This window comes from Neofelis nebulosa, chromosome 9 (genome assembly GCF_028018385.1).
Source record: "Neofelis nebulosa isolate mNeoNeb1 chromosome 9, mNeoNeb1.pri, whole genome shotgun sequence".
NCBI lineage: Eukaryota > Metazoa > Chordata > Mammalia > Carnivora > Felidae > Neofelis > Neofelis nebulosa.
Window position 1 is genome coordinate 89,426,209 of NC_080790.1, and position 12,353 is coordinate 89,438,561.

Below are 12,353 nucleotides of genomic sequence, written 5' to 3' on the forward strand. Positions count from 1 at the left end.
GACCCAAGGGGAAATTAGTATTGGTTAGGTAGGACAAAAACTCAAATCAGTTACTTGTAATAAACTTAAATAAGTGCAACTCTTTTTGAAATTCTCTTTTTAGATTCTCTATATTAACCTTGTGTATTTAGTAATATACATATTGTGCTCTACATAACTTGGTTTTCTTCCTAAAATTATCTTTTAAGACAATTTGATATACTCAGAAAAGTACAAAGTTTCTAAATATTTTGAAAAAAATACATTGATGTATAAAAGGATGGATATTAAGATTTTAGACTTTGAGGGGCTCCTGGGTGGCTCAGTCGGTCAAGTGTCTGACTCTTGATTTTGGCTTAGGTCATGATCACATGATCTCATGGCTTGAGCCCCATTTCGGGGCTATCAGTGGAGAGCCTGCTCGAGATTCTCTTTCTCTTTCTCTGCCCCTCCCTTGCTCGCTTGATCTCTCTCTCAAAAATAAATAAACTTAAAAAATATTCTAGACTTTGAGTTCTCTTCCCCATGTTTTGCTTATTTAAAGCAAAAATACTCCCCAAACGCAAGATACCCCAAACACAAGATAAATATTTCACCATTATAACAAAAAAAGACTGTTTGGGCTTAATCTAGAACTTTTACAGGGTCCAACAGAACCAGAGTTTATTTTTTCAGAGGAGTAGATAAGTGCAAACTCTCCAAATTTATTGGATTTGATGTTTACGAATGAAATGATTTCCTCATCCCCACAAGTGCTTTGTCTTCTTGAAAGGCTTCAGTTTTATCTTCTTTAGAGATGCCTCACTGTCCCAGTTTGCCTGGACCTGAGGAATTTCCTGGGACATGGGTGCTAAACCCTGGGAACATACCAGGCAAGTTGGAAGCTAGTTGGTCACCCTCTTCTTCACAAATTTCAGAAAGTAAAATTCATTGGTTTGGATTCATGCCCACATCTCTAGCCTTTAAATGTGCTTAACTTGCTTAATTTCCTTCTTTGATTATTATTTTTTTTTGCCCCCTAACACAAATCGTTCCTGCTGGGAGGTGGAAATATTCAGGAAGCAGGGCCCCGGGACTGGCTGTGTGGAGTTGGCCTCGGGAGGGTGTGTGTTGCTCCAAAACGGGCTGGTGAGGGCTTTCCTTGTTGCCCAACGCTGACAGTTCCCAGTGCTGTTCATTTTGTCACATAGGCAGCATAGTCGCATTGCCTACGTTCATGGTTTTCATGTTACAGCCACGATTTTAAAGCAGCATATTCTGATTTTTCTCACTTAATTTAGTAGTCTCTTGGTTTAGATTGCACTTGGGGCTGTGCTTAGAGTTTTGATAAAACTTAGTTGTATATGTGTCATTTTGGAAAGGACTGTTTGGAAAATAGGACATAGAACAGGTGGTTATAAAACCACCAGATCAAATGGAGATCATGATTTCTCTTTTATTTAGAGGCAAATGTTGCTATATAGGTTGACATATAAAGATATATAATACATAATTTAAGGAAATATTCAGGAAGTAGAGACTAGGGAATACGTATATGAGCATTTTTTCTTATGATGCATTTTCTTCATTCTAAAACTATTATATTGTTTAATTTCTGTCTTAACAGTTCCTAGATCTGCCCTATGATGTTGTGCAGCTTGTGCACTGCACAACTTGGAGTGGGGGGGTGGGCAACTGTTCACATTCCAGTTATCCTAGATTTGTCTTGAGAAAGGGATGCCTTTTCTGACTTGCATAAGAATGCTCCTGGGCAAATGGAAGCCAGCATGACTGCCTCCCTGACCCTCCCAGCAAAGGTACTTTACAGAACACACGAAGGAAATAAAATTTTTCTTCTGCTTACATTTTATAGCCTTCCCTACCCTCACTGTAGTACCTCATATCTCTGACCTGAGACAGTTGATCTGTTTTCTAGTTTTAACACATAGCAGCATAATGGTATAGAGCACAGAGCCAGGGGCCAGTGCTGCAGTGTTCTACCTGCACAATCCAGGGGAAGTTACTTGCCCTCTCTGTGCCTTACTTTCCTCATCTGTACAGTGTGGGTGGTTCCTTCCTCAGTGGGCCATTGGGTGGGTTAAATGAATGAATAGGGTAAAGCACTCACAACTGTGAATAACATGTTCTATGTAAATGCCACAGCCTTGTTCAGCTTTGCCTCTGCATTGGTCTAATGCACACCTGTGTTTAGTAAGACTGAATCTTTTTTTTTAAACCAATACATTTTTATTTAAGGAATTTTATGTGTGATTCCTTCTATAGCCAATCACCATAGTTCCTCAAAGTCAGAATCATAATCTTCAATACGGCCCTTTTAAAAGGAACTTTTTTTTTTTTTTCCAACGTTTTTTATTTATTTTTGGGACAGAGAGAGACAGAGCATGAACGGGGGAGGGGCAGAGAGAGAGGGAGACACAGAATCGGAAACAGGCTCCAGGCTCCGAGCCATCGGCCCAGAGCCTGACGCGGGGCTCGAACTCACGGACCGCGAGATCGTGACCTGGCTGAAGTCGGACGCTTAACCGACTGCGCCACCCAGGCGCCCCATAAAAGGAACTTTTTTTGTTCAATCCATAGTTCACTGTCAGTCCAGAGCTCTTCAGTTTGGCTTCTTTGATCTCCACTTGAATATGGGCATACTTCAAAAATTCCCCATCTCTAATCTTTGGGATCTAGTTTATGTTAGGACCCTAGAAGTCAAATTGTAAGAACTGCACTGATTGTGCACTGATCTAGAATTGTTAGTCCTTGTTTCTAATATTAAAAAGTCTTGTTGCTTCCCCTCCATGGCTTGAGCCCAGCAGATGCTGTTATGGGTCTCACTGTCACCATGGCAATAAACTTGCTGTGATGGTAGCAAAATGTGTGTCTCAGTGTAGCCGCGTTAACAATCTCTGGACACCATGAATGACAGTGCCCATTTCCATCTAGAATGAGGCTTTAGCAAGACTGCATCTTAAACTCTGATTAATAGGTAAGGGCACAGGTAGAGAAGTCATGACGTATTCCTTGACCCCATGAGAAGAAGGCCAGGTCAATAATCATTGTCTTTGTCTCTTTTCTTCTGGGATTTGCTTCTCCCTGTCTCAGCAGCACCCCTCCCCCCACCCCCCAGTGTGTGATTGTCTATTTATGTGCTGCTTCTCCTGTGAGATGGAGCCTCTTCTATGATGGAAGCTTAGATTTCCAGGACTTTGCCAGTTACATGGCAGGGGTTCAGGGACATTCAGCTTCAGCGAATGGGTCTCCTCTGGGATTTGGGAGGCACTGCCTCTCCAGGGCAGTATTTTCTCTCTGTGTCATAATTCTCGTGGTCAGGCCCAGCCAGGCGGCACTCACCACATACCCCATTCTGGTCTCAAAATCCAGAAAAGTGCTCCGGAAGGATATTGAACATCCGTGTGGGGCTCTGTAAGTATCATTTACATCAGAGCTTAGATGGCACTTTTGACCCTGAGTCAGAGTTGTGACCTAAGCAGGAGAGGAGGGTTCTTTATGAGGAGTTGTGCAAGCTCACAGTCCTCACAAGGCTAAAGGAGAGGCCGGCGTGCCTGTGCCATTATGTGTGTGTGCACACATGTAGTTCTTTCTTCGTGTGTGGGGTTTCTCTTACCTTATCAAATGTAGGCAGCAAGTTGAGGCCAAGAATGGTGTGTTCATTCCATTTTGGTGTTTCTCAGTGAGGTCACCATACCAGGATCCCAGTAGACAGCTTCTCATTTATTGAATGAAACTTGGGTAAAGCTGTTCTAAGAACAGAGGGCATTGGGCATATTAATTTTTGTCAAGTTTGCCATTAGCAATGAATCTCCGGGTTGTTTTCATGTTAGTAGTCAGTATAAATATCTGTGAGGCTGTGAACACATTTAGAATTTCTAGTCAACTAACTAGAAAATCATCAGCCACAGAAGATACAAAATTAGCAAATACCTATCAAAATAAACTCGACAGTTCTTATCAGACATGCCATAACCTCTATAAATATGAGATGTCAAATGAGAGGTACCTAAGAATTTGGTCAACTTTTAGAAACTGTTGGAGAGAACTTTCTGAGTTGTTTTAAGCAAAGGAATGATCAGAAGTGTAGAAGGCCCTCATAGTAGCTTTCAGTAAGTACTGTCTGTGGCTGGGTCCAGAATCCCAGCTGGGGTGTGCCTTACTGATTTAATGAACATAATAACATGGAGCAAGCTGCCTGTTGCTTCTGCTTTTAATAGCAGAGGTTTTCAGAGAAATAAGCCAACTAAATTGGTTTTTCTTCTTGTCTCTTTAATTATCCCTGCTCCAGGCCAGTGAATCGAGACATAGTGGTAGGAAGGGAGAGAACATCTTTATTTTCTTGCTGCAACCAATGGTATATACCCTTTACCCTTTGCTGTGTGTGCTTGTGCACAAACACACATACTCTCTGTCCACCCTCTCTCTCCTGATCACAAATGTGAGTGCATATTTTTTCACACCGGCTTTCTCACAAGCCTATAAATGCTGCTCTGGAGAGACTGAGGGTGTGGCCCGTGCTGCTGTGGCCTCAGTGCCTTTGCAGAGCATCCGCGTCCTCAGTGCATGTTCCCTGAGCTGAGAATGAGAGAAAAAGTAGGTTGACACCACACTGTGAAGACACTGCCAGTTCCGTGGAGCCCATTGCCCCACCAGTGCTGGCTCAGCATAATTCCAGGAATCCAGGCGGCCGCTGCTGCTGCAGGAGTCCTGAGGTGAGCTCTGAAGGCATTCTGACGTGCCAATTTAATGGGATTTTAATCTCATTAGGGATGCAGACGAAGCACTGTCATCGCTGGAAGGAACGTAAGTGATTCAGGCTCATGATTTATTTAAACATGGAGGAAAGGGCTCCCTTAGTGAAACAGGAAAGTATCTGAAGCGCAGATACTTTACGGTGCAGGCACTGCCAGGTCCCTGGGTGTGGGTAGCCCAGGGACCCCTTGGATCTGGGTGTGTTGGGACTTTGAGAGCTTCCAGAGAATTTGTTTAGAGGATTGTGCCTTGGTTTTTATTGTTACTTTTCTTCTTAGTCTTGACAGCCTAAATTTTATCTCCTAAATAGTTTTTTCTTTTTCTCATTTTCTCTGGATGGAGTTAAGCTTTATTCAGTGAAAGGGAAAACTTCAAGCTGTTGATGAGTGAACCACTAGAGAAAACAGCAAAGGAGGATTTTATTTCAAGGTACCTTAGGTGCCGGAAGACAGACAGTGGCATCTCTTGTGTCCCATTGCCCCAGAGACCAGCTGCCATCCACTGACCGTATTTTTATGCGTATTCATGAAGGGAGATGGATGGAGCCTTGTAGGGAACCAGCAGCTCTTCTCGGTGGCAAGGCTTTAAACTACCTCTTCCCTTCACACTGCCCAGCTTGACCTCCACTGCACCTGAGTCCTCTCGGAATGTGCCCATCCACTTAGTGGCAGCCTCAACACCACCAGAATCCCTCTTGTCCACTCCAAAGTCTCTGTTCACATCCTGGGAAAATGCCCATTGGGCCAGGAGTTGTTTTTTTTTTTTTTTTTTTGTGCCACGTGGGCACAAAGATAAGTCCTTTTTGGAGAGGCTAAATCAAGCCATTCAGTCCATCATGTGACAAGGAAATAATAAATCAACTGTCTGCTTTTCAACTCTGTGGGCTTCACAAGAAGAAAGAAAGGAAGCAGCCTTGAGGCCTCCCTGTAAGGGCAGCTGCCCTGTGTCTGTGCAGTGCCCACAGGGAGGGGGCAGGACCAGCCTATGTCTGGGCTGGAGGTGGTTTGCTGGGGGCAGTCGGGGAGGGGTGGCCTGAGGGGAGCAAAGCTAGTGTTACTTTCTTCCTTGAGTTGTCTGGGGTCAGGATGGTTCTGCCTGCCACTAGCTTCCCAAAGAAAGTTCTCTCTCGTTCTCCATGCATGGTGTGTACTCTGTAGAGTTTCTGGCATGTTATCCATTTCCTGAATTACACAGCTAGAGCTTCCCCTATCTCAGTTTCCCAAAAAAGCAAGTAACCCAAGTGCAGAAACCCAGACTAAGAATATGTTTTATGTAAAGGAGACAGAGACGAAGTTCAGGTGGAGATTGTATTGGAAACTCCTTTTCCCAGATGAGTCCCCATAAACAACGGCATGCTGCATCCTGAAACCAGGGTCAGGGCTGTCCCCAGGCCCAATGTGAAGCCCATCACCTTGGCTTTTGTGCCAACCATTTTGGGAGACTTTTCCCCCTTTGGTTGGCACCATGCTTGTGCACACACACATACATGTGAGTACTTTCTCTTTTGTGGCTCAAGCAGCCTTGCTGTCCCTGGACCCCAGGAATCTGCTTGCCCTTTGGAAACAGGCTTCTTATAAAGACTTTCAGATTGAGGGAAAGGGAAAGACCCTGGTGCTGATTTGGCTCAACTGTTAGAAACACCAAGGAGCTGCTGGCTAGTAAGACTTTAGCCGTCAACCTATACTTATATAAGGATAAATTTACCTTAATGACCCCTAGAAACAAATACATAGTGCCAAGACTTCCAGGCATCCTTTGCAGGGGGTGAAATGAATGTTTACTGAAGGGATATTATTTGGGCAGGTCAGTATGACAACCAGAGGAGATTGTGCTCAAATTTTCAAGAGCAAGAAGCTGACAAGTCAAGAGGACTGCTAAATCTAGTGAACCAAGGTTTCAGTGAGGGTCTCTGGAAACTGAGAGCCTGAAGGCTTTCTAGTCCTTCTGGGTATTGGGGAAGCTTCCTCCTGCCCTCAGCTCACTGCTGTCAAGGCCAGGCTGACTCTATGAGCTGGCGAGAACCGTGTGCTGCTGAGGGACGCAGGCATGGTGTCACGACTCCAGTCCTCACTGGTAGTCCTGTCCAGCACAGGTGACTAGCTGTCTCTGCAGTCATGGCAATTCCTGTAGCCTAGTTTCCTGTGTTGGGATGTGGAGCAGACCACCACATGTGATCCTGTTCTGATGCAGCTGGTTGCCTCCTGCCTCTGGGAGCCCTACTCTGGCTAAGCTGTGGTGGCTGAGCTGTGACTGTCAGAAGGTCCTGGTTTGTCCAAATGCAAGACTGTACACGGTGATTTAAACCAGCAAGCTGTTCTTATGTTTGCTACTCTTAGTATGGGTACTCCCAGGTCAGAGCAGGCACATGACCAGGCTTGGCAGCCTAGACTGGGCTGGGGGTTGGTGAAGGCATCTTCTGAGCTCTGACTGCCTGTGGAGAGCTGCTCTCATAGAGCTAATTGGCTGTGCTATTCAACCACCATATCCTGTGGTTGGGGTTTTGCCTTTAAGAACAAATTGCAGAGAGACTGTCTTTTAGGCCACTGCTTTCCTTGATTCTGTCCATCCCATGCTCACCATGCCCTTCTACCTGGGTGGCCAGGGGAGGATGGCTCTGCATCCACCTTCGGGTAAAGGCAGCTTTCAGAAGGGAGAGACAGCTTTGGGCTAGCAGGGGATCTGGTTTTCATGTGACTTCATCATGAGATTTTTGATACACACCTGCTGTCAGATCGTAAATGATAGACGCGACATACCCATGCAGTTCAAGCTAAATCACAAAAGCTGGGTCAGGGGATTCATAAGGCTCAATTCTCAAATAGTGTGTTTGTGCTTCTATAGCCTCTGGGGTCTGACAGAGGAGGCTCTTGGGCCCTGAGATAATGTTGTGGCTGGTTCAGAGCCTGCAGACAGAGGCCTGGCTCTGACACCCTCTGGGACCACCACTCAGAGCTGTGTTTGTGTTGCGGGGAGTCTTAAAAACCCACAAAGAAGGCAGGCTGGGGTTCCTGTGGGTTCTCTGTTATGATTCCCCTGTGCAGTATGACACAGTGATACATTGGCCAAGCTACGATATCCTAAGAGAGTGTTCACAGAGCACTTTTTCTCACAATGCCCTGGAGTTACCATGTTTCAGAGGTACTTTATGTGGGAGAAGTTGGTGGCAGGGAGGAGAATATGAGCTAAATTAAAATAGAATGATTTCTATACTTGCTCTTTCTGCCTACAGAATAATTTTTTTCTTTGATTTTGTTCATTTCACTTTTGTTACATGGAGGGTTCAAATAGATGACTGTCGAAGGGGCTATGTATCAAAATGGGGCCTCTCTTGATGTCTGTGTTAGGGCTACATGCCTGGCTCTGTGTGCTTCTAGTATTTGGGCAGCATCAGGCTGAGGGACGGAGGGCAGTGGGCACTGTCTGAGCCCTGTATGTGATATACCAAGAGGAGCAGGGACCCAGGCTGAGGCACCTATGTTCTTGGATGCCTTGAGAGCTTTCTCTGCTTATATTCTCTCCTGCACCTACCCCAGCCAGAGAGATCCTTCGCAAGTGGTACCCTGAATGTTTTTTTGGTAGAGAGATGCTTGCAATGTTGACCTCAGCCTAAAGCAGAGGGGTTCTTTAGAGTCTTTTCATTTTCTAAATTCTTAGCACATCTTGGTAGTAAATGCATTCCTGCAGCTTTCCTGGTGGTTATTTATAAACTTGTAGTGCACTAACTAGGCTTGACAACCCTGTCACTTAGCCTTGTCCCTGGTGGAAAAACCATGCAAACTGTCGCCTGAACTCCAGGGCTGGTGCACAGTCTCTGCTGACCCTTGGCTGGGATGCCAGGTGTGGAGAATGAGGGGGTATGTGACCTTGGTCAGGGGGCTGAGTGAGCCCCATTGAGGGACCCAGGTGAAGGGTCAGTATGCTGTGGGACCAGGTGGGATCTAGTAATGGGCAGGGCAGCTGGTGGGTAAGCCATCCCACACACCCCGGGATGGCAGGTCATAAGACAGAACTCTGAGGCAGCCGCAGCCAGGCTGTCACAGTGGAAGGGTGCAGGAATAGGCACACCCACCCGAGGGGCCAGTGCTGCAGGCAGCTCTGATCCTCCTCGCACAGGCTCTGAGGAGAGAGTGGGCAGCACAGAGCCTTGTGCTTCTCTGGGAAGCTGGAAAGATAAACTCCCCTGTGTTTTCTGGGGGAGTCAGAACCAGAAGAGCTTCTGTGGGCTCCTGGGAGGGAAGGAGTGGGTATCCTGCTGTCACCACTCACATGTGTCTGATGCTATGAAGTTCAGAAGGCACTTTCAGGGAAGTTCCTTCATTCTTCACACTGCCCCATGGAGCCTTGTGTGGGTCATTATTGCTCCGCCTCTGAGGGCAGAGCCCTGGGCCCAGGTGCCCCCAGGAGGCACTGGTTCCAGGTCCATGTCCTCTGGGAACAGAGAGCAACCCAGGCAGAGCAGATGGTGCCAGCTTTCATTGGCTCAGGGGCCTGGTAGGGACTGTGGTGGAAGAGTGCCAGCCTCCGAACCTGCGTATCTGGGCTTAGCCTCAGCTCCGTGCTCTTGCAGTTGAGCTCAGTGGTTTTTTTGTGTGTGTTTTTTTTTTAATGTTTATTTATTTTTGAGAGAGAGAGGGAGACAAAGTGTGAGTGGGGAGGGGTAGAGAGAGAGGGAGACACAGAATCTGAAGCAGGCTCCAGGCTCTGAGCTGTCAGCACAGAGCCCAAACCGGGCTCAAACTCACAAACCATGAAATCATGACCTGAGCCGAAGTCTGATGCTTGACAGACTGAGCCATCCAGGTGCCCTCCCCTTAAAAAAATTTTTTTTTAACATTTAGAGCTTGGTATTTTCATCTGTGAAGTGGGTACAAGGACCTCTTTCACGTAAAGTTCTGACCCATAGGAGAACTGATGGGTCATTTAGGGACAAAGGAAGCACATGGGAGAAGCTGCCCGCAGCCATCCATAGGGTAGGGAACAGGGAGGAGGGCAACAGCATAGGACTTGGCCTGGGATGGCTTACACGTGCCCAGTAGCCTTGTACAGTGTGGGGCACTGCACCATGCAGGCCTTCAGACATTCTCTGCTCTGTTACACAGATCTGGGAGTCAAGCCCAGGGAGCAGTCTTTCATTTGGAGTGCTGTAGATAGAGGGACAGAACCCCTTGCTGATGGTTCTTCCTGCCATGTAGAACAAAGCACTGATGAAGAGGTGAGAAGAGGTGATTGTCCCCTTTCTGGGCTCAGGGAAGCCTGCATGCTAGCATTTTGCTGAACAGCAGGAAGCAGGAGTGCTCATCAGTTGTGAAGATGGCATTTCGTTTGTTTTCATTGTAGTGGAAGCAGAGCGCAGTAAAATGAGTCAGGAGGGGTCTTCATTTGGCCAAGGCACATACCTATAATCCCTGCTGCCTCCTAGCCACAGTAAGCAGCTGGAAAGCAGGACAACACCAGCAGATGCTTACAAAAGGGGAGGGATATTCAGGTAGAAGTGCGTGGAATTGCAAGAAGTCTTATCTGGCCTTTGACAGTATATGCGCTGGTGAACCCCCACCCCGGCTGAGCAAGTCAAGTTAGGACCCTGCTGAGTGGGCAGGAAGCCCCTTTGTAACATACCTTTGCTCATCACACATGACAAAATCCGTGTGCTTCCTTCCTTCCCTCCCCATTTTATTTAGAGATGCAGGTCACTCAGACTGGCTGTGTGGATGTGTGTGCATCCCCCACAGATGGAGGGTTTCTATCCATTCAGCCTGAGGAAGTCATGTCTGTGTTGTTTGGCTTTACGCCCAATGACTGAAATCCACGCTACATCACACAGACCTATACTGCTGGAAACCTCTGTGAGGAAGGGGGAAGTCCACTGTGAGTGGGTGATGCTATAACAGGAAAAACATATATCACTGGATGGAGTCAGTCCTCCACCTGGAGCTCAGGCCAGCTTCAGTGTGGCAGGCATAGGAGGGGTGCAAGAGCAGGCCTGGGCAACGAATGACACCTATTAGTGTATGGCTGGGCTTGGATTCAGGAAGCGGCCTGTGGGATTGTGCCCCCACCCCATAGTGACCCTGCACGGATGTCTTGTGAGGTAGCCCACCTGGCTTTCAAGGAACACCCAGAGAGTGGCTGGGGGCCTCTGGTTTTCTCTGCCTGTGACAGATGCACAGTGTGTTTCTCTTTGAGCTTCCTGAGCAGAGCAAAGACTGCAATAAGTTAAATGCTAGTGAAGCCCTGGGTGAGGCCACTGGTCATGGTCCATCTGTCTACCCTCATGTAGGACCAGGAGTTGAGAGCTTCCTGTCTAGGGTGAGAATTAGTGACTGTCCTCCTCACACAGTTACCCCATGTTTCAGAACGGTTCTATAGCATCACTCTGTTGCATCTTTAGACATCTCCATGGGAGGCGGGTGGATGATCCCCATCCTACAGAAGGGGGAAGGAGCCCAGCAAGATAGCACTCTGCCCAAGTGCTGGATTCAATGTGTGGTGGTACAGGGACTCTGGACAGAACTAAGGTGTATTTCCCTTGAGAGTATTATGGGATAAGAAATAAAACAGAACTCCAAGCTCTAATAATTCCATCTGTAAACTCTGTCTGGATAACACACTAATTTGTAACTATTTCTTCCTGAGAACCTGTGACACTAACTAACTGGGAAGTTCACTTGCCAGTGAAAATATATGTCCTTGTAACATCTATTTAAAAACCTTGTTTACTCCAAGACTGTTCAGAGTTCTCAAGTATTCCCCTCCCATTTCTTCCCTAGATTTTAGTTGCCTTGAGGGCAAAGAAACTGTTGCCCTTTACATGTTGAGATCTCCCAAACACTACTGTGATTCTATCACAGCCCTGCCTGCAGAGGATAAGAAATCCCCTTTTTATAAAAGTGCATGTTATTTTGTGCATTTAGTAGTTACTAGTCTTGTTTAAGTGGGACATGTAGTTAAAGTGTGGCTCATTGAGAATCAGTTAAATGGCAGGCATTCCCAGGCCTTGCTTATGGACTCATACAGTGTCTGGGAGCTGGGAGCACCCTGAAGACCAGATCCTCTAACCCTTTACTTACAGTGGAGAAACTGAGGCCTCAAAGGGCCACTGGGTCTGCACTTCCTTTGTTATATTCTCCGGGCTGTACTGACACAAGAGACATTCTGACACGTGACGTGGATTAAAAATCCTTCAATGAGTATGCAGCATTTTATTCTATTCGATCAGGAGAAAAGGCCACAGGGCTATAAGAACCAGGTCCCCCAGCAGGGCAGAGCACAGCAAGAGCAGGAGGAAGTGAGCCAGGGATCCTCCCTGACAGGCTAACAAGAATGCACAAGCCTAAGGAGCCTCTGGACCTCGGTGAGGAAAGGCCACAGTGCTAAGGTCTTTCCTGCTGAGGTTACAGTTGTATTTTTTAAACAAAGTCTTATTTAAAGAAGACCATCATCATTAAGATTCTGCATTTAGATATCTCAGGCTTGAAAACTTACAGGGAAACTGCTTGCCTAATGGGTTTTGTAAATGTGAGGGATCAGTGTCTCAGATGACCATTATTCAGAAGCACCAGATAGACATTATAATGAGGACCAGGAGCTGCTCACAGCACATGGGTCAGCCCAGCCTGATTGCA

General features: G+C 46.6%; 1 protein-coding gene and 1 non-coding gene across 3 annotated transcripts in view; one reads left to right on the forward strand and one right to left on the reverse strand.

The window, feature by feature from the left end:
* Window positions 1–12,353, forward strand: part of SH3RF3 (SH3 domain containing ring finger 3) — a 374,110-nt gene that overhangs the window by 112,170 nt on the left and 249,587 nt on the right. The window lies entirely within an intron of this gene.
* LOC131486454 (small nucleolar RNA SNORA1) lies at window positions 2,785–2,919 on the reverse strand. Its single transcript, XR_009249355.1, has one exon. It is a non-coding gene; the product is annotated as a small nucleolar RNA SNORA1 (small nucleolar RNA).